The 23,914-nt window shown below is 38.0% G+C and overlaps 1 pseudogene; it reads right to left on the minus strand.

Moving 5' to 3' along the window:
* Nucleotides 1–2,076: 2,076 nt before the first annotated feature.
* On the minus strand, nucleotides 2,077–22,375 carry LOC113296400 (annotated as a pseudogene).
* Between the last annotated feature and the right edge of the window lie 1,539 nt (nucleotides 22,376–23,914).

The raw sequence follows: 23,914 nt of genomic DNA on the forward strand, positions 1-23,914 counted from the left end.
AATTATAAATCACGAGATCTTAGATTTCCCAACAATGTGGGACTAATAATCTCAACACGTCCCCTCACTTGTAGTCTCATTAGGTCTAACACGTGCACAATAAATCGGGTGACGCGGAGTAAAGGCACGGTCAACAAATGACTCGTCGCAAATAGTCTGCTTTGACACCATGTAGAATACGAACATCCAACTCAAAACAATTTGACAATGAATGGAAAGGTCTAAAGAATTATAAACCGAAGGATTTTAGATTGCCCAACAATGTGGGACTAATAATCTCAACGGAAACTAAGAAGGGTGACTGATTTCCTACTACTGCTCTCTCTCTCTCACTTGCTTTCTTTTTGTTTTCTATTTTCTTTTCGTTAATATCATAGCAGAAAAAGAAAAGAAGAAGATACGTGGCTATGTCTTACGAGTCCAAAATAGCCGGTGGGACAGTTAATGTTGACACCTATGAAAGAAAGATGCTATCTGATATATATAAAAGACGCATCCGCAGGTAAGTGACTGGGCGAGTTACTCGGACGGCATCGTGCAGGATCGGGAAATACTCGGGAATCGGTACCCAGCCGAGCCGTGGCCGAGTCCCAAGGCGTACTACATTGCCCATTAGAATTATAGCAGGTATATTTATTTGTTGTTTCATCTTAAAACTATTCTCCTGTCGATAGTCTCTTGATGTTTTGGTTATGTGTTTTGTCTTAGGAGATAAAAGACGGATACAGTTTGTGGAGCGCCTGAATAATGTCAATGGCATGATTGACGCTGCAAAGCATGCAGATGCTGTGATATTCCTCGTCGATGCGGGTTATGAGTTTGAGATGGTATGTCTGCCATTACCACTATGTTTATTGCCCTTCAACTTTTGTGATACACAAGTGTTGGACGATCTGATTAGTATGAGTTTGTGGTACACAAGTGTTGATATGCATGTTCAATCTTCAAGGTAACAAACTAATTAGTATGCTTTTGTTGATTTTAGGAAAAATTCGTGTTCCTCGAACTTTTGAAAGTTCATGACATGCCCAAGGTTATGGGGGTTCTTACATATCTTGATAGCTTCAAGAGAGAAGATGTACTCACAAAGACTCGTCAAAGCCTCTTGGACCAGTTTCAGACTCAAATATGCAAAGGAGCACAACTATTCTGCTTATCTGGTCTTCATAAGGGGATGTAAGTTTCTAATATGAAAACTGCAAAGTAGCTTCTTGTATTTCTTTTGCCTATCTTATCAGTTCTTTTCTTTCATAGCCAAACCAATTTGTTACCCAAGGGACTCACCTAAATGGGGTAAACAATGTATTTAAGGAATCCCAATCGAAACGTCTTATTCAGCTTATAACAAGTACTTGGAGCCAATGTAGTACCCCTCAAGTACACAAGCTTTAGCTGCATCTTGCTTCAGGATCCCTTCTCTAAATTATGCTCCTGAAAGTGCATCACAAACGTCACTACCTATCTGATAGGTTTGTATGGCATGGAAATAAAAAATTGATATAGAAAAACATCAAAGGGCCAACCTGTAGGTTTGTTCTTCCACTCCTGTGCCCGAATCCCCTGCAAGATCAAGCAAGATATCAATTTTTTATTAGGTGGATGATAAAGAACAAAGAAACTGAAACAAGGAGCCGTTAGCTACCATACCAACACCAACATATAAGCATCGAATACCTGGTGGAAACGAGCAGGGTCAACACCTGAATTGGCTGAAACCTGGGATTGAGCATAACCAAGTTCCTGCAGTTCCATGCCGCAAAATACTTGGAACAATCAACTAACACATAAATGACGTAACTTGGAATGATTTGGACTTGGTGAAACCCCCTGAAACAGAAAATATCCACACATTATGAATTGATTTATTTTTCTTTTTTAAAATTGAAGGTTATATTAAAGTTTAAACCTCAAAGAGGTCTAGTACCTACAAGCCCATGTAGCTAGGAAACGAACGAGTTTCGAACTCAGGACCTGGTATCATCACCAAACGACTTTACCACTGTACTACAATGACATCTGCATGAAGTGATTAAGAGGCAATATAATGTTGTACAACAACAATCAAATAACATATGACTAGGGCACTAACAGGTGAAGCATCTGTGGTTGAATCTGACTTTGTTGTGACTGAGGGCCTTGCTGGGTGGATAGGACCTGCAGTTATGACTGTGATTGTGCCTGAGATTGAAATTGTTGAACCGGAGGTTTTTGAGGATGAGACAACTTTTGCTGCTGTCGTTGCTCAAACAAGGTCAACTCCTCAGGCTTCTCCCACTAAAATTAATCCACATTCAGAGACACCAGATCAATTCCAGAATTTGGAGGTGTAAACCATATCGGAGACATTTATGTGAAAATCAAAATAATAAGTTTCAACAGAAAAGTAAAGAAAACCTTACCCTGCTTTCACTTGTTACACTGTTATAATAGTACTTGTATCCTTAAGGGACGTGTGTTCTGTCCAATTACAAGGAGGAAGTGCAACCTGCCCAATAATAGGTGCTAAAGCCGGAGTTGTAGCGGCTGTTGCTGAAGACCCAGGCACAGCAGCTGCTGCAGTAGCAAGACTGTTGGAAACTGTCTGCCCTTGAGGAATGTTTCCCGACCATGGAGACTGCAACGAAAAATATACAGTAAAAAAGCTATGCGGCATAGATAAAGCCATGGTCCCTCTTTTAAGGGGGACCCTTCCCAGTCCATGATAAACTTGTCAGGAAACTGTATAACCCAACTTGACAACAAAACCAAATAAGAAACCAAAAAGATGCTTAGAAATCCAATATCTGCAATAACCTGTAATTTAGTTGCCTGGGCATTTGGCTGATTGGCTAGATTTTGACCAGACTGCTGCATCATATGCATCTTTTTCTGTAGCCAAGTGAATGCCTGTTGTGACGACTGAAACCTAGCTTGCAAAGCTTGTGTTTGCTGAGACAGGACCTGAGATAGCTGGGAGGTCGATTTGTGTGGAGGCTGATGCAGTTGTTGCTTCTGCTGAATACCAGTAGGCCCAGAGACACCTTGTTGCAAGAGCTGTGGAGCAACAGAGGCACTTTGCTGGACCTGGGGCTGGGAAACTGGCACTTGACCTATTGAACCAGATGAATGTTGTGACGGATATGCCTGATTAAGGGAGGGTCGAATGGCAAAGTTGGAAATCTGTAACTGGCCTTGTTGTGTTAATGTCTGCGAGTAAGATGATACTGGCGTGTTCTGCGATTGTAGTTGTACTGGAGGCAGCAAGTCGGGAGTAGATTGAAGTGGCTTTGATAAAGGTGAAATTTGTTGTCCAGCAGATGGTATTTGCGGCATAGACTGGTTATAACCCTGAGAACAAGGTCAATATACAGTTTATTGATGTTTTTAAAAGACAATATAAGATATCTATTAGAAAAAAGGACATATCAATAAATAATACCTGTTGAGGGATTGGAGACGGTAAAGGTGCAAGTGGTGGATGAGAACCATTCGAAGGACCGCCAAAGGCTCCCATCGGGCCACTCTAAAAAAGAAAATTAAGGAAAATGAAAACTTAAGAAGAGTAGATGCGCTCCAAAGTAATTGATGGGGATTCTTTTGTTACAAGATATTACAATGCCAAATTATGTACGGAAAACACAGATCGAAAACTTACAGTGGCAGATGGAACCGTCGTAACACCACTTCTAGCACCCAATTGACCATCGAAACCATGCGCATTAGCATCAGAAGTTGGTCCTGCATTCTGAGGACTAATTGGATTCCACGAACTAGGTGGTCCTCGTCCACCCATAGGGTCACCAACATTTGATGCCGGTCTATTAAGGGAAGATAAGAAAATAAGGCAAAGTCAGTATGTATGGAACAAAGAGAATATGGGGTGGGGGGAAGGATTTTATTATTGGATGCTGAACATACCTAAACCCTGATGTTGCTTGTGAACGGGGACCAAAACCAGGACCACCAAATGGAGGAGTTCCCCTGAGGTAAAAAAAAAAAAAAAGGAAACAGGAGACCCATCTAAGTATCAGCAAAGGACTTGAATAAGATTATGTATTCCATAATCAGTTTGCAAGGCTGTGCGTAGAGTAATGGGACTGGATTCCAAAAAAGTTGGGTCATCAAATACCTCGAATCTGCCACCCTAGGCCTCTTAGGATCAGCAAATCGAACTGTTAGTGGCTGCTCACAACCCTGTTCAACAGGAAACAGAGGTTAAGAAAGGAAGTTAAACGAAAGAAAGACAAGAGGACCTCGTGTTCAATTATTCATCAAAAGCTTACTCTCATTAAATAGGTTCCATTAAGCACATTTACAGTGGCTGCTGCCAAGTCTCTATGAGAAAATTTAACAAATCCACATCCTTCAAAAAAATGTAACAAAATTATTAGAAAAAAGAGTATACGCCCATCAAAATTTTGACATGCTTTTGAATGAATTTCATCCTGGAGCATTTGCGCCAATACAAAAGGATGAGAAGAAGCAATTTTCCCATCAGTAATGTACACGAAAAGAAAAACAATTAGAGCATGTATACATTTAAACAGCCACAATGGGATATCATTAACACGTAAAAGTTCAAACAACCACAATGGGATATCATTAACACGTAAAAGACATGCTTATCACATATGTGCAATCAAACCTACACGTATCGTAGTTGGGAATAAGGTACTTAAACCATCCACCTCTGGTATCTTTGCACAAAGGACCAGAGTCTGTGCAGATAAACATATGCAAGCATGATGTCTATGTGTGTGCACACATGGGACACAGAGAGGGGGTGGGGGGGAGAGAGAGAGAGAGATTACCACGACTTCGCTTTAGATCATCCCGCATAATGTAAACATCTTCAACTCGGCCATAAGAAGCAAAAATCTGGCATGTGGAATATGATAAGAGTACTATAACTTCGACAAAAGAATTAGATTTCTATAAATTGGAAAGATGTCAACTAAAAGCTAAATGGAACCCTACAGACATCAATTACAGCATATCATCTGCAGAAAGAAGTGCGTAAAAGCTACACGCACCGTACCCAACCAAGGTAAACAATACTTATTTATTTTGAAGCAACATTTTGAAAAAGAATAGTGTCTGAAGTGGAACAGGATGAAGGTTTTGCAAACCCAGAATAAGTAACACTGTATTTTGTGTATGGTAGAGACTAGTAATACAACTGCTCAATGAGTGGGAACATACCTCCTCGATTTCTTTCTCTGCAGCGTGTCTGTTCATAGACCCAACAAACAACTTGTGCTCAACTGCACCTACGACAGAAACATAATACAAAAAATATAAGAAAATTAAACACAACCTAAGAATGATATATAAACTGAATTAGGAAGATAATTACCAAGGCGCTCCCTTTCTCCATCAGCATATCTAACTTGTATAGGTGTTCCCTGAAACACCGATATAAAAATGAGTAAAAATAGATAACTATTAAGACCCAAAAAAGCAATAAACTCACCCCAGGTAAAGCATCCTCGGAAGTTGCATATTTTATGAAACAGCATCCTGCATAAGTAAAAGAGTTGGCATCCTGACAATATTAGGTTATTGATACTCTTCTATCAATAGTGTGCCAACAGCTAGGTAGTATGACATCACCACATAACTGTTGTGCTCTAAAAAGGTACACACAGACAACTGAAAGTGCTCTAAAAATGTACACACAGATAACTCAAAGTGAAGAAATTGTTGTAAGCTAAAACTAATCCAACTTCGATCAACCACAAAGGAAAAGGTAAAAAACAAAGGATGAACACCATAATCACATATGCTAATAAACCATTCCCACAATTATGAATGTCCACATCCACATATCAACTTGTATAGATCATTCCACATGAAAAATTAGAGCTCAACACCACAATTCTGCTAAAAACCCATTCCAACAATCAAAAGATGTCCACATCCACACATCAACTTGTAATAGACCACATACACACTATAGTTGCGCCATCCCATCAATCATCAATCATCCAGACATTGTATATACCGTTCAAAAAGGAAGGAAGATAGGGTTTCACACCGTAATTTTCTGCAGTAACATACCAGCCATCATAAATGTTCACATCCAGATATCAAATGCAGTTTCTTATTTCACATCCAGATATCAAATGCAGTTACTTACCGTTCTGTGAAGTATCTTCACAAACCAATTACCTAGACGAATACACACTAACTTAACCTACTGTACTAGCTATTCTCCTGCATTAACGCGGAAACATCTCGTATTTCTAGACCGACCAACCTATATCACTTTAAATGAACTTCTATTTGATAGGTTAGTCCGTAAGTAACATAAAATAAATATGATTTCAGATTCTTAACACCACGGAACTCAGAACTAAACGAAGATCAAAGTTTATAGAAAGTCTATATGACAACACATTGTTAAGCGTTCACAATTTTCAGCTGCAAGAATAATATCCATTCTAACACTTATGCTCTCAAACACCTTCCACTGTCAAACTTATCTCCAGTGACCAAGTGCATCGTCAAATCTGTCACTAGTTTGTAGTCACAACATTCAAACCATCACACAGAACAGAAATGCTCCAACCACCACCAACAATATAATACTTTAATAAGATGAAGATTCACATATCACCGAAATTAAAAATACAGGGTATAGTCCATTGATGATTCACATATCACAGAAATTAAAAAGGAATAATAACTGAAGCCTCCTCAACCAAACAATCAACCATAACTTCATTACTAATCGTATAAACTCCTTTGAAAGAATGCATTACCTAAGGAAAGGTAATTATAACTTCACCACATTCATTCTTAATGCATCCAAAAAGATCGCTCACTGTTAAGTATAGATCACACTAACAACACCAACTCGGCTCTCAGAAATCACACCATTTACAAAACATACAGAGACAACTCACACGTACAGTCCAAATACACTATCAAACACGCTTGTTAATCTATTCATGTCCTGCAGAACTAACCATTACGCTCACTTGTCGAGTGAAAACTTTAGAATCAACATAATAAAGAGTGTAACTCATACTAGACGATGTATTCAAGCATATGATTCACGAGTTATTAGTAAGAAAAATCCAAAGGGCTCCATGAGCTAAAATCTATAAAGCTGGGAACATAATATAACTAAGTTATCCATAACAAGACTCTTGAACTAGTATAAGCCCCATCCAAGCCATTCAAGTTTGGGTTAATCCAGTAATCAAGACAACAAGGCCATAGAAACCTTCCAGATTATACAATTTGGTTCTTAAGTTTCATTAACATCCATTCAAATGCAATCGTCAGTGTATTGTTTGGACTTGTACAACAGTTGAACATGGATAAATGATATACAAACATGACAATCAAACTCCATTGTGAAGGACTTGCTGGGTCAATGCCAATGAAATAACACCGCCGCAGTGAGTGGTAAAAGAGCAGGATTTATTTGTCTCTCTTCCAAAATTCCAATTTAACCGTTTTTAGTAGGTTTCCACGGTCTTGCATTCTTCTTGATAGTAAGGACATAAAAGAAAGGTGGGTAACCAAAAGCGTAAATCCTTGAATATCGTTGCAAAACCTAACCGAGGTGAATATGTGCTCAATGTTGCTCCCTTCACCCCCAAAGGACCTGAAAAGAGACAGATGAAAATCACAATTAACTCTTAAATTAATAGCATTTTTGCATACCTTGTTGTTGCCCAGTTCTCTTATCCTTGATCAGAGCAACCTCAATAACATCTCCATGCTCTTCAAACAAAGGGCGGATCTGGGAAAATTATCAAACCGTAAGCACTTGCCTTAACAAAAACAATTTTAGTCTAAAAACGGGTATGGGTGGAAACTGGAGCTTTGGGCATAACAAAAGGAGTGGGATCTTACTTCCTCTTCAGTTGAAGTCCTAGGAACAGATCCAACGAAAAGCTTGGCAAACGCAGCACCATCAGTGTTTTCTGAAGAGGAAAAAACAAAACCATTTCATGACCAACATGTTCTGGACTTCAAACACAAGCAAGAATCACACAGTGCACTCAACAATTCAAGATATAAGTTGCTATTGTTGACAAATTTATATTTTCTAATGAATCCCCGTCAAGTAATCTAAGCTTCATATCAACTAACCAATTTCAAGTAACTAGATTTGTGGAAAACTCAATTAGCATAAAAATCCAAACTTTAACATCCCCCAAACACCAAATTGAAAGAAATAGAGTTAAAACAACTAGGGTTTTAGTTTTGATTTAATTTAAAACTAAAAGAAGAGAAGAACAAAACTTAACGAAGACTTCTTTTTATTAATTGATTGAAATAATAAATTAGTTTTACAAAGCACATATATATATACAAAGTTTGTCTTGGACTACAAGGAAAATAGTTTCCTAACCTAAAACAATTTCTTAAAATACAAAAGTCTTATTTTAAACAATTTCCTAAAGTGAAATCGTGTGTTATGTGTCACACGGTTTATATGCCTTAACACCCTCCCGCAAGCGTAACGGGTGATCTTGAACCGTTAGCTTGAATCTTAGTAGAGAAAATCGATCTTTAGACAGAGGTTTGGTGAAGATATCCGCAATTTGATCTTTAGAAGATACAAATCTGACATCAAGAAGTTTCAAAGCACCTTGATCAAGTACAAAATGATAGTCAATCTCAATATGTTTCGTTCTAGCATGAAATATAGGATTAACAGTAAGATAAGTAGCACCAAGATTATCACACCATAAAACCGGAGGTGATTGTGTAGAAACACTTAGTTCTGAAAGAAGTGATTGAATCCACATAATTTCAGCAGAAGTAATTGCAAGACCCCTATATTCTGCTTCAGTACTAGAACGTGACAAGGTTTTCTGTTTACGAGCACTCCAAGAAATAATGTTATCACCCAAAAATACACAATAACCACTAGTTGAACGTCGATCTTCAAGAGAGCCAGCCCAATTTGAATCAGTATATGCATTGAAAGACAATTCTAGAGAAGGAGACGAACGAAGAAGAATACCAAAAGTAGACTTTTCTTTAAGATAACGAAGTATGCGCTTGACTAAACCCAGTGATATTCCGTAGGATCATGCATAAACTGACAAACTTTATTCACAGCAAAGGCAAGATCTGGACGAGTAAATGTCAGATACTGTAAGGCTCCAACAATGCTACGATATTCAGTGGCATCGGTTAATAAAATACTACGATCAGAAGAAATATCACCAGAAGTGCTTAGTGGAGTAGTGATGGGTTTGACTCCATCCATTTTAGCCGAAATAAGAAGATCATGAGCATAACGTTGTTGAGAAAGAAATAACCCCAAAGAAGTACGTAAAGCCTCGATGCCCAAAAAATACGATAATTGACCAAGATCTTTAATTGCAAATTCTTTCTGTAAACAAGTAAGAATATAAGTAATACCTGTAGTACTGGAACCAGTGACAATAATATCATCCACATAGACCAATAAGAAGATAACACCATGAGCACCTTTAGAAATAAACAAGGATGTATCACACTTGGAAGTTATAAATCCAATTTGTAACAAAAAATGACTAAGTCTGTGGTACCACGCACGAGGAGCCTGTATAAGTCCACATAGAGAACGATGTAACTTGCAACATTCTGCACCGTTTCTTGAAGTTCTCCATGAAGAAAAGCATTAAGATCAAGTTGATGAATGGGTCAATTGGAAGACAAGTATAACGTAAGAATAATTCGTATAGTACACGGTTTGACAACCGGACTAAACGTTTCAGAGTAATCAATCCCTTCTTGTTGATTGTATCCTTTTGCAACCAAACGAGACTTACGACGCGCAATTGTACCATCAGGATTACGTTTGATTTGAAAAACCCATTTACAACCAATAACATTCATGGAAGGATGATATGGAACTAATGACCAAGTACCATTCCGAAGTAAAGCATTGATTTCATCGTCAGAAGAAGTACGCATTTGAGGATCCTTATGAGCCTGAGAGATACAAGTAGGTTCAATATCAGAGTCACAGATAAGAGCATACCTATGATTCGGTTTAAAGATACCATCCTTGCTCTCGTAACCATTGGATGGGAAATAGATGTCACATGATCAAACAATGTTGTTGACTGAGTGGAAGCTGGGAGCTACAAGGACGTTGCTGTTGGTGCGGACGAAACCGGAACTGAGTCTGATATCGTAAAACACAGGTTGGAATTGATGAAGGAGAAAGATGGGCTTGATCATGGGCTGGAGTGGAAACTGAAGGTGACGATGGAATATGGGCTTGAGAGGGATTAGAAACAGACAATGGAAGAAGGGATTGAGCAGGAGCAGTAGGGTGAGCATAAAAACCGGAACCGCGGATTTAACCCGTATCCGTCCGCAAAATTGCGGATTTCACCCAAACCGCAAGACGTATGGGACGAACACGGGTGTGATTCTCAAATCCGCATGTGGTGCGGATGCGGTTGCGGTTGTCATTTGAAAACCGCGGATTACCGCAACCGTAGAAAGAAGCAAAGTTTTCTTAAAGTATGAACCTAGGCCCAAAGAGAAAGAAGTGAAGTTCTTTGATCACTTAGTTAACTAAATGAATTTAGGCCCAAAGAGATAGAAGTAAAGTCCTTAAAACACTAACTGAATTTAGGCCCAACAAATAGAATCAAAACTAAGTTAACTAACTGAATACTGAATGGTAGATGGTGTTTGGCAAGTTGATGTTGTCAGTGATCCGTTCACAGAATCACAGTTCACACACTGTGCAGGCCTAAGAGAGCGTATGGACGCTGTTAGGCATAACAGAACCATTCCCTGGACATATAATATAAACAAGAGAAACAAGTTACAAAACTAGTATGAATTATGAAGTTATAGACTGAACTGAGCTCGTAATGGGCTAGGACCCTCAACTAGTTTCATAGTTCACATCCAAAAGCTAAACTGATAGTTGTCCCGTTGAGGTAACAATGTGGCATGCATCATCATCAGTTGGACGATTGTTTGTGTTCGTTTCAACCATTACATCGAAATGGAACATTTTCTGCTCTAAAGTTAGTGGGCTTGGCCTAACAAATCCGCGGTTAATCCGCAACCGGCCCGTATAATCCGTTGATCCGCAGAGGTTAAATCCGCGGGTGATTGGACCGGTTACGGTTCCATTTTTCAAATCCGCAATTTTGACGGTTTGGTTACGGGTGACCCCTAATCCGCAACCGTCCGTCCGTTGCACACCCCTAAGGAGCAGAAGTGGACGCTGGATAATGGGCTGGAACAGGAACAGTAGCAGATGCTGGAGGATGGGCTTGAGCAGAAACAGTAGCAGACACTGGAGAATAGGCTTGAGCAGGAGTAGACGCGGAAAGATGGGATGGAACAGTAACTGATATTGGAGATTCTGGACACGAAGCTGGAGGGTGCACTGTTGCCGTAGGTAGTACTGGCAATGGTGCTTGTAGCTGCGGATAAACAGATTCCAAAGATGGCATAGTAACGGGTAAGGATGGAATTACCTGTGAAGAAGTCGATGACGGCGAAGGCGAAGAGGAGGCGAACGGATAGGTATTCTCATCAAATTGAACATGTCGACTGATGTACATTCGACCCGTAGGAACATGAAGACACTTATAACCTTTATGAGACAGACTATATCCGAGAAAAACACAAGGATAAGACTGAGCCTCCAATTTATGAGATCGATAAGGACGTAAGTGAGGAAAGCATAGACAACCAAAAACACGAAGAGAAGTGTAATCAGGTGGAACACCAAAAAGAGCTTCATACGGAGAAGAATTATTAACGGAAATCGAAGGAACACGATTCATCAAATAACACGCAGTGTAAAAGGAGTCATACCAATAAGTGGACGGAACAGAAGCCATATTTAGAATAGTAAGACCAGTTTCACGAATATGACGATGACGACGTTCAACTAAACCATTTTAATCAGAAGTATGAGGACAAGAAAAACGATGAAAAATACCAAGATTTTGGAGATGTGGAGTGAGTTTGCGATACTCAGCCGCATTATCAGTTTGAAATTTTTTTATCTTACGACCAAAGAGATTTTCAACATTTTTTTTAAACAACAAAAATATAGAGAAAACATCATACTTTTGAGACATAGGAAACATCCAAGTAAAACGACTATATGCATCAATGAATATAACATAGTATTTATATCCTTCATTTGATAAAATATGAGAGGGTCCCCACACATCGGAGAGAATTAAATCTAATGGATGCAAATAAACAGTATTACTGGTAGGAAAAGGTAACTTATGACTCCTATGCTCGTGACAGAAAGAGCAAAAACTAATAGTTTGATTAGAAACTGGAAGAGAAAATTGAGAAATAACTTTGCGAACTATACGCATCATTGGATGACCCATTCTAGCATACCAGGCATGTAGACTAGCACGTTCACCTATGCAAGCTTGAGGATGATTAGACGAAGAATCAATTTGATAGAGACCACCTTTCCTAATCCCTCGAATAAGAACCTTCCCGGTACACCGATCCTTCACAAGACAAAAATTTGGATGAAATTCAAATAAGACGTTGTTATCAGTAGTGAAACGAGAAATAGATAAGAGATTATGAGATATTTTAGGTGTGAAGAGAACATTACGAAGTTGCAACTTACGGTTGGGAGTGCCCAAAATAGAAGAACCAACATTAGAAATTGGTATAGAAGAACCATTACCCATTCTTATTTGTTTAGGACCAGTATACTCAGTAGGAAATTGAAGACGAGAAAAATCATCGGTGATGTGATCTGTAGCACCACTATCAGGGATCCAAGAAGAGGAAGATAGCGAATTAGTGTGAGCAGCATAAGCACGAGGAGTAGATGTTGGTGGTTGACGACGAGGATGATGGAAAGTGCGATCAAAGCGATTCCAGCAGTCATTGGCTTCGTGGTTCTTACGACCACACAACTGACAAGGAAGACGATTGTCTGAGCGTGAACTTGAAGAGTTATACGAACCAGGAATGGGAGACGGAGCTGGGCTGGAACGAACATACGGAAACTGGGAATGATTTGGGCTGGACGAAGCGGCGTAGTTGGGTCGGGAAGGAAAACTGGACGAGCGTGGAACAGATGGTCTTGCTGGGCTTGGAGAAGATCTTAGAGCAGTTGGGTCGTACAAAGAAGAAGAGAAGGAAGGGTGTGCTGCAGTGTTTGCAACAGGAGTGGAGTGAAGAGTTTACCGTGATTGGTTAACCGGAGTTCGAACTTGAGTAGATAGGTGATGAAATCTTCAAGTTTCATTTCTCCCATAGAAGTTGTAAGAGAAGTAACAATGGCATCATAAGAAGTATCCAAACCAGCAAGGATGCAATTACGTAACTCAGGCTCAGTAACGATAGTATCAGTAGCAGCAAGATTGTCAACGATGTTGCGATCTCGGTCAATGTAATCTCTCATGGAAAGAGATCCTTTGCGTAAAGAACGAATCTCACATTGTAGATGATGAATATGGGCATCAGACTTTGAAGAAAAAAGCGATTCAAGTGACGACCAAACAGCACGAGAACTTGTGAGACGATGAACTTGACGAAGAATAGCGGGAGTTAGCGAGGAGAAAATCCAGCCAAGAAGAATTCATTCTTTTTTTAACCAAGACACATATGCCGGATTAGGTAAATCACTTTCGGGAAGAGTTGGAGAAGGACACGGATTGTCACCAGTAACAAAACTATCGAGTTCATAACCTTGAAGATATGGGAGAAGCTGAGCACGCCAAAGAGAATAATTTGTGTCATCAAGTTTGACAGTAATGATGTGATGAGATTGGGAAAATATAGAGAAGCCATCATTGATTTAGAAGAATGAAGCACGGTTGAAAGAATAGAAGAAGTAGAGGCAGCGGAAGACATAGAATCGACTAGGCTGATACCAAGTTAAAACAACTAGGGTTTTAGTTTTGATTTAATTTAGAACTAAAAGAAGAGAAGAACAAAACTTAACGAAGACTTCTTTTTATTAATTGATTGACATAATAAATTAGTTTTACAAAGCATATATATATATATATATACAAAGTTTGTCTTGGACTACAAGGAAAATAGTTTCCTAACCTAAAACAATTTCTTAAAATACAAGTCTTATTTTAAACAATTTCCTAAAGTGAAACCGTGTGTTATGTGTCACACGGTTTATATGCCTTAACAAATATTTCACCTGGTGGAGACCCTCCTCTGGGAGAAAAGGGAAACCCTCTTTTCTGACAAGAAATTGGCATCCCATGACTCCCACCACCGTTAAAGCTACTTGCAGCACCACCCATTGGTTTAAATCCAGCACCACCACTGGACCCACTTCCACCACCACCACCATCGGAAGGATTAGAAGGTGGCGGACTATGAAAATTGCTGCTCCGAGTATCACCACCACCATAGGAATTGTTAGAAGGAGGCGGACTATGAAAATTGCTGCTCCAAGCACCACCAAAACCACTTACACCATCACCACCACCACCACCTTGGGTATGATTAGAAGGAGGAGGACTGTGAAAATTACTACTCGGACCACCCCGATTAGAAGGAGGTGGACTATGAAAATTGTTACTCCGACCACCACCGTCGTGAGTATGATTGGAAGAAGGATGATGAGGAGGACTATGGAAATTGGTACTTCGACCACCACCACGAGTAGAAGAAAACCCAGGTCAAAAATTAGGAGGCATTCTTCTATCGTAAGCGTCTGATTCACCTCCTCCTCCTCTGTATCTATTCATCTTTAAAACCGTAACCCAAGAATTCCAAAATTGTGATGCTAATCTTAATAATAAACACTTAATTAATATCAAGTACATGCATGCATTCTATTGTAAGGTGTCGATGTTTAATTAAATACCTACAGATAAAAAAATTATCGAATTTTATTTCCGTGAACCAAATGAGTAAAGTTTTTATCCATAGTTAATTTAATACAATACTATGGATTTAGATGTGTAATTGGGTACACGTAAATATCGAGTACTCGTAAATTATCGAGTACTCGTAAATTATCGATTTATATTTTGGTAGTAAACATGAGAATCCAATGAGGGGATGTAGGGGCGTAGATCCGCATAAAATTCTGAAATTATTATAACATCCTTATATTTTTAATAATTCTTAACCTCAAATTTAGTCTTCAAGCCCCTAGAATGTTCTGAAAATAATGAATAAATATCTGCATATTTTCAATATGATCTTTCCATAGTTATAAACTAAACTCGAGTGTATATTCCATTATCTTCGGAGATCCAAAAGCATACCTAACTGTAAGTAGTAGTAGTAGTTTACTGTATTTTCTACTAAACCTTGTGATACTTTATGTTAGTTTATATTTTATTATGAATTTTTCTCTTGATATGTCACCGCCAGATTATTCTTATAAATTCGCATTGTTGGTGTATCCCAAGAGCTAATAAACCCTTTTTTCTCTAGTTTATCGACGTGTATGGATGTCAGCAAAACGAACTTTCTAGAATGCAATCAACATGTGTAATTGGGTATTTGTGAATATCGAGAACTTGTGTAATTATCAAATTAAATTTCGATTTGAATCCAAAAAGTAGATCATTATTTCTAGTTTATTACGGTGTATGTTGTTGACGTGTAATAGAGTATCGGTCGAGTGCCCGAATAATTATCAGATATTTTTTCAAAAAATAAATAGCGCGTTCGGATAAAATCTTCTTCTGACTTCTATTTCACAAAAAGTTCGCCAAACTCATCTCTAGAAGCCCCGCTCGCGAGGCATCCCTCTCGCAGTAGGGAATCTCCCATTCGCTTCGCTCTTGTTTTTTGCTTCCAGAAGTCATTCTAAAATTTTATACACAAACTGACTACTTGTTTTTTGACTTCTAGAAATCAAAAAGTAACTTCTAATTGTCATCCAAACACGCTATAAAAAAGTACACTTTTTATCTTAGTTTATTCTACCATATGATTATCGATGTATAATTGTTGACCCTATTATCATCTCCACATGTTGTTGATTTTTGTCAGGGTCTTGAGCAATATATAAAATCATAACCCTTTTAAATGTTAGTATTAAGTGGGTAAAATCATTCCAAACCGATAACCGATTAAAATTGAACTAGTGTTATTCACTTGGTACATGGATAATTATTATTTTTTTGGTATATTTAGTCAAAAAAAGAAATGACTTGTTTAATTTTGACTTTAGGTTCTTTTCATTTCTCTTTTTCTTTAATTCATCTCCAATCAAAGCAATGGTATAGGTACGTCAATTCTACTTAAGCGAATGAGGGTGATCATTTTATATTCGAATCCGTCAAAATTTACTAAATATTTGAATCCGATTATCATCTGATGGATATTAAACATACGCTCTTGTACTAACGGGTATCTCATAATTATCCAAAACCAAATCAATTTTTTGTTTCTAAAAACATCTAACTTGATCGTGTGTGCTTAATCATTTCTTCTTCTTGTAATTTGATGAATTTGTCGTTCTTTTTTTCCGAACAAAATCAACAACACATGTCAAAAAAGTTAGTCAATTTACCTTATTAAAGTAGTTCGATAAACATATATACTTATGTTATTGGTCATCACATAATTACCATGGAGAATATTAATCAATTTCTCAGTATTCGTATTCGATAAGATAACTGCATTGGAATTCGGATAAACTCTTAAATTTTCGTTAAGGACTTGGATGAATGACGAATATTTGGTTATCTATGACATGCTCACATATAAACCTAGTAAAAAAGTATCTAATGAAAAATTTGAATGTTTAGGTTGCAACAGTTAGGTACCGGACCTAAACCAATTTTGTTTCCAGTTGCAAATAAAATCGTGCACAATCGAAGTTGACACGCTAAAACTATGGTTTAATTTTTGTGAAAAGTTAAAAGTAAACTTTGCTACCACTGATCCTTGGAAAAGACCAGCTAGTCAAACAATTTGTAGCTTAAAAATCTTTGCTAATCATCTTAAACCATTGCTTAATGGTTTACACATCTATATCAGGTGGCCTAAAGCAAATAGCAAACAATAATAGGCTAGTTCATGAAATTACCCATTCCATAAAAAGGAGAAAAGAATGGGTTTCTAATTGCTCAGTGTTCTTATTCACTGGTGTGTCGGTGCAACTTTCATTTGGCTCAATGTCTTAATGTGTAATGTATTTGTTCTTACAAAATGGATTAGATACAAGGATCCCCTATTTTTTTACCTATTTACAATTTGTATGGATATTAAAGATCTTTCACCGCCTAACTAAATCCATATCTCCGTAACTAAATTTATCCCTTCAATTACTCTTATCTTCTTTGGAGATAATAATTTTATATATATGAAAGTTGATGTAAAAGAATCGAGAAATATTATGAAAATTTTAAGCGACTTTAGTAGTGCTTTGTTAAATAATAAACTCGTAGTTTAGGACATTTCACACTTCTAATTTCAAACATCAGGGTTAAGAACATGTACGTATATATGATCTATAAATAAGGGTGACACACAACATCGTAGAAAATTAGTGAATTTTGGCAAAAAAGTTGATTCAAATATAACTTATAAAATTACAATTACATATATATTTCACATAAAATTATAACAAATTAAGGTGTAAACGACTTTCTAGATCTTACCCTTTCTTGCACGTTTATTTTATTTTATTTTGATAAACTTTCCTGAAACCAAGACCTAAACAGAGAACTAGAAATCAGTTTTGGTGTAGTAACACTCATTACATCAAAATTAAACAAAGCAGATAAAAAGTCTATATTCCTAGACTCAATAAAACCTACATTGCTTTGATACCTAAGGTAAGTAATCCTAATTGTATAAAGGAATACATGCCCATTAGCTTGTGTAATTTTATAACGAAGATTATTACTAATATTATCACTAACAGATTCAGACCTTTGATTGGTAAGATTGTGTCTCAGAACCAACATGCTTTTATTCCCGGTAGGTCTCTCTTTGATTATTCCATCATTTGCAGTGAGATCATACATTCTTTCAAACCTAAGAAAGGTTAGAAGGGTTGGATAGACTTAAGACTGGAATTTGACAATGCTTATGATAGTATTAGACGAGATTTTACCGAATATATTTTTAATATGCAATGGTTTTGACCATATCTTTATTGGATGGATCATGAAGTGCATATCTTATATATGTTTCCTTTCAAGTGCTTATTAACGGGTCTCCTAGCTCTAGTTTTAGACCTTGTAATGGTCTAAGACAGGGGATCCTTTATCCCTTTTTTGTTTATACTTTGTTTAAAAACCCTAACTAAACTTATTAATGTTGGCATTGAAGATAAGTGTATTTTGGGTTTTACTATTGCTAGAGGAGCTCCTATGGTCACTCACTCTCTGTTTGCTGATGACAGTATCATTTTGCTGAAGGCCAACTAAAAGAATGCATGTAACCTTAAGACTTTGCTTGACAAGTTCTGATCTTGGATTGGTTAAAGAATTAATGCCAATAAGTATATTCCCTCCTTGGTTCTGGTCAAAGACTCTCGGTGGCTCATTTCTTGGAGATTTATTAAATTAATCCTTGTCCCCTTTACTTTTATTATTATTTTAATATATCGAGTGGTATTTTTCAATTGGTGGTTACTTTTACTGCTCCTAAATCCATACAAGTAGGATTTTATCCTTATCACATGATTTTACCCCTAATCGATCCCCAACGTCCTCTATGAGAAGAAGCTTGTCAACCACCAAACTATTGGACATAAGTTCATAATTATTTTTTATCGTACTCCAGTCATATATCTCAGTATCGGTACAGGTAATAAACACATCAAAATTAACAATTATGCACCATCAAAAACTGGAACAACTGAGGTGGACAATTTACATCAATTCTTTACCATGGCAACCGCTTCGATCCAGCCTATATATCCGAGGGTGACCTCAAGCAAGGGAGAACCTCTTGTCACATCGTCACACTTCAACGTACCGCACGAACGACAAAGGGGTGGACGACAAACTTCCTTAGCCTGTGGGGAGGTTAGTGCTCTTCTACTCTCCAATTACCTTATACAAACACAGCTTTTCCCCACCCATATGCACAAACACATAAATTGTATCACCGGGAACTTTTTTTTGGGACATGATTCCTCCGTTAAAAATATACATCCTTTAGGTTGGGACAAATCAACAAAACCAAAATATGCAGGGGGCAAAAACAACAATCATAAAAAAACCTTGCTCATGAAAAGAATACGGAATCTGAATGATCAGTCAGACTCCATCTGAACCAGCCTCTGCAAAGAGAAATACTTTGAGCATTAACATATTTTCCAAAGAATCACACTCATTTCTTCCTCCTTCATCCCATAACGGAAGCAAATGGATTCCTTCATACCTTCTTTCCAAATCTTATACATCGGTAATGGTTTGGCAACCCGTAATACCACAATTTGAAAATCTTGATCCTACTCGATGTCACCCTATCTAGACAGAAGATGGTATCATTTTATTTTCTCATTACCGGAGGTATGATAAGCAAAATAATATTCCTTTTTTTTATAAGAAGAGAAGATTTATTGAAGGATAAAAAATGTACAACAAATCTACCAGAAGTAGAAGAAGGCCAAAAAATCAAAACTAAAGGTTACAAAAAGATTGAGTCCCATGTAGAGAGCACAAAATGTGAAAAGTTCAAATGGACACGGTGACCTTCTGCTGCTGCCCAAGATAACACAGAAGATTTAACTTCTTGAATCAGGTCATCATCCATTTTATAAAGATAATTCTCTTCATAACGTCTGCAATTCCTTTCCCTCCAAATGGTGTTGATAATACCCGTAGGGATTAAGCCCCAAATATAATTCCCTGAACTTGAAAAGTTATTATGATGCCACATATTTGCCAAACTTATTATGATGCCACATATTTGCCAAACTTTTGTGGGACCACTGTTTTCTTTTGGGTAAGACATTAGAAGTAAATCTATGTCACTCCTTATCTAGATATTTATATTAATACCTAAATTACCCTCCTGATTAATTTTGAGAAAGGATTAGTTAGTGTTAATAATAGTTAGTGTAATGATTAGTGAAATGATTAAGTTAAAGATAATTAGTGAGATTAAAAAATCAAATGTTTTTTTTTTAAAAAAGATGTAGAATCATTGAGAGAGTAAAGTTAGAGAAGATGAAGAAGAAAAACATGGAAAAAAAATGAGTTCACTAAGCTTGAGTATTCAAGTGATGATAGCTCATTTGAATTTTCATCTCCTTCCCCTCCTAGAGTATTCGTTAATCTTCACAATGATCAGGATATGAGTTATTTCTTAGATAGTAATTGTATTCTTCCTCAAACTCAATCTCAAGATGAAGACGATGGATTTTACCAACCTAAACCGGAGGAAGAGTATTTGGCTACCCAGGTGTGCTTCAAACATAGATAATGTTGGTTGAATTGATCCAAAATTTCAAAAAAAATGTAAAAAGTTTAAGTGGATTTGGCCTAGGTCAAAGGAGTTCGGTTACCTTATGTGAATAACCGGTAACCTAACACATCTGAAAGTGTAGTTCGATTACATTTTCTAAAGACACAGGTAATTAACCGAACTCGCTCTTAATGGAGGTTTTTAGTTTTTCGGTTAACAAACGTGTTACCGAACTTTGTTTATAGGATTTACAGAGTTATGTTCGGTTTGCTGCAGTGTTGCCGAACTTTAGGGTCTAGAAGTTCGGTTGGTTCGCAACCAAATATCTAATCGAACTTTACGTATAATTAAGATTTTACCAAGTGTATGAAGTTCGGATGGTTCGCGAACTATAACCTATAAAAATTTCTTACCGAACTTTACGTAAAATTAATATTTTACCGGGTGTACGAAGTTTGGTTGGTTCGCAAACTTTAACCCAACCAAGTTCCCAGCGGAACTTCACGTACAAAAATATTTTTAAGCAAACTGCTAACTTCGGTTGGTTTGCAAAACTGCTTAACTGAACTTTGTGTTCGATTTTTTCAATTTCTTGTAGATTGAACGCTAACCTATACCAATGGATGATCAACGTTCTCCGTTCGATATGTTGTTCGAAGATACATCCCATCACTATGTCAATGAGTTGGTATTTGACTTACCTATTGATGCGAAGAATTGGGTTAGAGAACATGCCAAGAAAGCCATGCACGTATTAGTTTTGAATGGAAAGGAAAGCAAAACTCGTTTTGAAATTATTTTTGAGAGAAGTGGAGATCCGGATGTTAGTCACAAGGGGAAGGGTAATGTGTATAAAGGAAACACGACGAGGAAGAACACAACGTGCTCAAAGAAAATTAAATGTATGTTCAAGCTAGTTTTAAGAAGTGCAAAGAAATAAAAGGATGGGTTCTACCTATGGATGCTTCTTATGTTGTTTCAAATTGGGAAACTAATTTCTCGTATTTTCTCGTTAGTTGTTTGTTTGTTTTAGTCTATTTTTGGTAGATTTTTGTACATTCCTCCTTCTCTAATAAAACTTCTTTACTTATTAAAAAAAAATCTAGTTAAGAAAGCCGTTTAGCATATTTAGTTTTGGTATTCGAATGTTGCGATCATAACTAGTTTCTTTTATTTATGGTTGTGTAATAGTTTGGTTGTGTGCATATTTTCGGTGCTAAAAAGGACATTGGTATGATTACTCATGACGAAGGACCGGACCCAAGCAATGCATGAATGTTTTACCCATTCACGTAATTAAATAAATTAAATCAGTGAGTGTTTTATTCATTCTCTTATTTCTCTTTAAGTACACATGACAAAGAAGAGATGTAGGAAGTAGTGTTGCTACATGTGTTGGTGGTAATAGAGAAAGTATTACATGTGTGAAGTATGATGATAAAAGTACATGCACAATGCCACCTCAAGTGGTCAACCACTCATATTACTACAACACTCCCCCTTGATCTCCCTTAATTTCCATTACCTCTTCGGGTGTTGGGCATCTAAGGTATTGTTGATATGTTGCTGCTACTCCTTTGAGTTTGTGTACCCATGTTCGACCGATGATGGTGTTGTAGGGAGAAGGAGTGTCTACCATACTGAATAGGGTATTCATCGGGCCTGCCTTTACTTCTAACACAATGTGTCCTAGAGGCTTCGTAGGTGCGCCGTTGAATCCATAAATGGTATAGTAAGATAACATCGGTTGATCATCATTAAATTTCATTCGTTTGAACGTATCATAAAACAGAACGTTGACTGAACTCCCTCCATCAATGAAAATCTTCTTGACATTTCATCCTGCTAGTGGTAACGTGAGAACTAAAGGATCGTTGTGGTCCTCCATGTCTTCTTCGACATCATCAGCATCGAATATCATCGGTGCGTTCATCCATTCTTCGTGCTCTTTAACTTCGACTCCGTTGATTGCTTGCTTGCTTCGTTTTTACCTGTCATCGATTTCTGCCTTCTGAACATATTTCTTGAGGTCACCAGCGTCAATCAACTTTTGGATCATTATTTTGAGGTTCTTGCACTTTTCAGTATGATGCTCGTTGAAGCAGTGGTACTTACAATAGTCTCTTGACTTTTCAGACGGGGGTGGATGCTTTCCTTTGGACCAAGGCCACTCTAGGCTTCTCGATCCTTAATCTCCCTTAGGATGTGAGTGTAGTTGCTGTTTAGCTTCGTGAAAACTTGGTCTTCAAATTTTCAGTCATCATGCCGCCGGTCATCCCTTCGTCCTCTCTTATCTTCGTTGGAACGTTCCACCGAGTTTCCTCTCTTGGATCGGCTGGCTTGATCCACCGAATTAGTACGATGAGATTTTTGTGTCTGGGCCTTGGGATTTTCCCGCTGGATTACTCGAAGATCTCCTTCAGTCGCAGGGACACTTCCATGAATCTCGACAAACAAATGACTCATCCTATCCAATCCCAACTTGTATCAATTGATAGTGACTACCAGATCCATGTTCCCTATCGTTTGACAGATTTTGTGCCAATTATCGATATATTCCCTGATGGTTTCTTTGTATGGGACCGCTAACGAGAAGAGCTTGTCCATTTTTGCGTTGACGACCTTGTTGTACATGTAAGTCCTTAAGAATTTCTCAGTGAGGTGGCTGTCGGAGTCTATGGAATTGGGTGGTAGGTTTTCGAACCACGATAGAGTCGATCCTTTCAAATTTGAAGGGAAGTATGTGCATAGGACCACGTCATCCTGATCCATCGGGCTAAAGTATGATTGTAGTACCGACGATGGGCCGCGGGGTCACTGGATCCACTGTAACACTCGAAGGGTGGGATGGGACACTTCTGGGGAATAAGGATTCTATCATCACTTCTTCCATCCTTCCTCCTCCTCGCCTCGTCTTCAGTTGCTGAATTTCAGCTATCATTTCAGCACGAATGTTCTCCATGGAGAGTTGATGGTCCTCTCTGATCGTACATTGTCCTGGTCTTCGGTTCTCACTGTCGAAATAGTCCGAGTCCTCGGGAACATAATATGGATCGGCTAATCTCTTTCCTTTAGACGCTTTTCTATTTAATGGTTCGGGATTGTCGACGTTAGCCTCTACCATCCTTCAGTCCTGATTAAGCAGCGGTGCCTTGGAACTAGCTTCGTCGTGCGAGTTCCCTACTTCGTTACTCTTGCAGATCCTATCTTTGAGCTGCTGGTTTTCTTGTGCGAGTAGGGACACAACCTCTACGTATACCTTTTGGATTCTCTTCAACTCTACAAGCTCTACTATTATTTGAATGGACTGGTTCGATCCTTGGTTCGGAGTTCCCACACGTGGTTGTCCACCAACGGCTACAGTGTGACCTTCGTCAACAATGTGTATTGAAGGGACCGGTTGATCGATGTGCGGGGCTTGAAGCTCTATTGGTTGATGTGTTGGTTGGTTCATTGTTAGTAGAGGTTGATTGGTTAGCAGCGGTTTATTCTGCTCATTGGTGAGTGGCATCCCATAGAGGGGTTGTTGTGTCATTGACTATGTTACCCCTTCTCGTTGTTCGTTTGCACGAGTGATCTCTGCTACTATGGAGGCACC

This window comes from Papaver somniferum, chromosome 7, assembly GCF_003573695.1.
Source record: "Papaver somniferum cultivar HN1 chromosome 7, ASM357369v1, whole genome shotgun sequence".
Taxonomy (NCBI): Eukaryota; Viridiplantae; Streptophyta; class Magnoliopsida; order Ranunculales; family Papaveraceae; genus Papaver; species Papaver somniferum.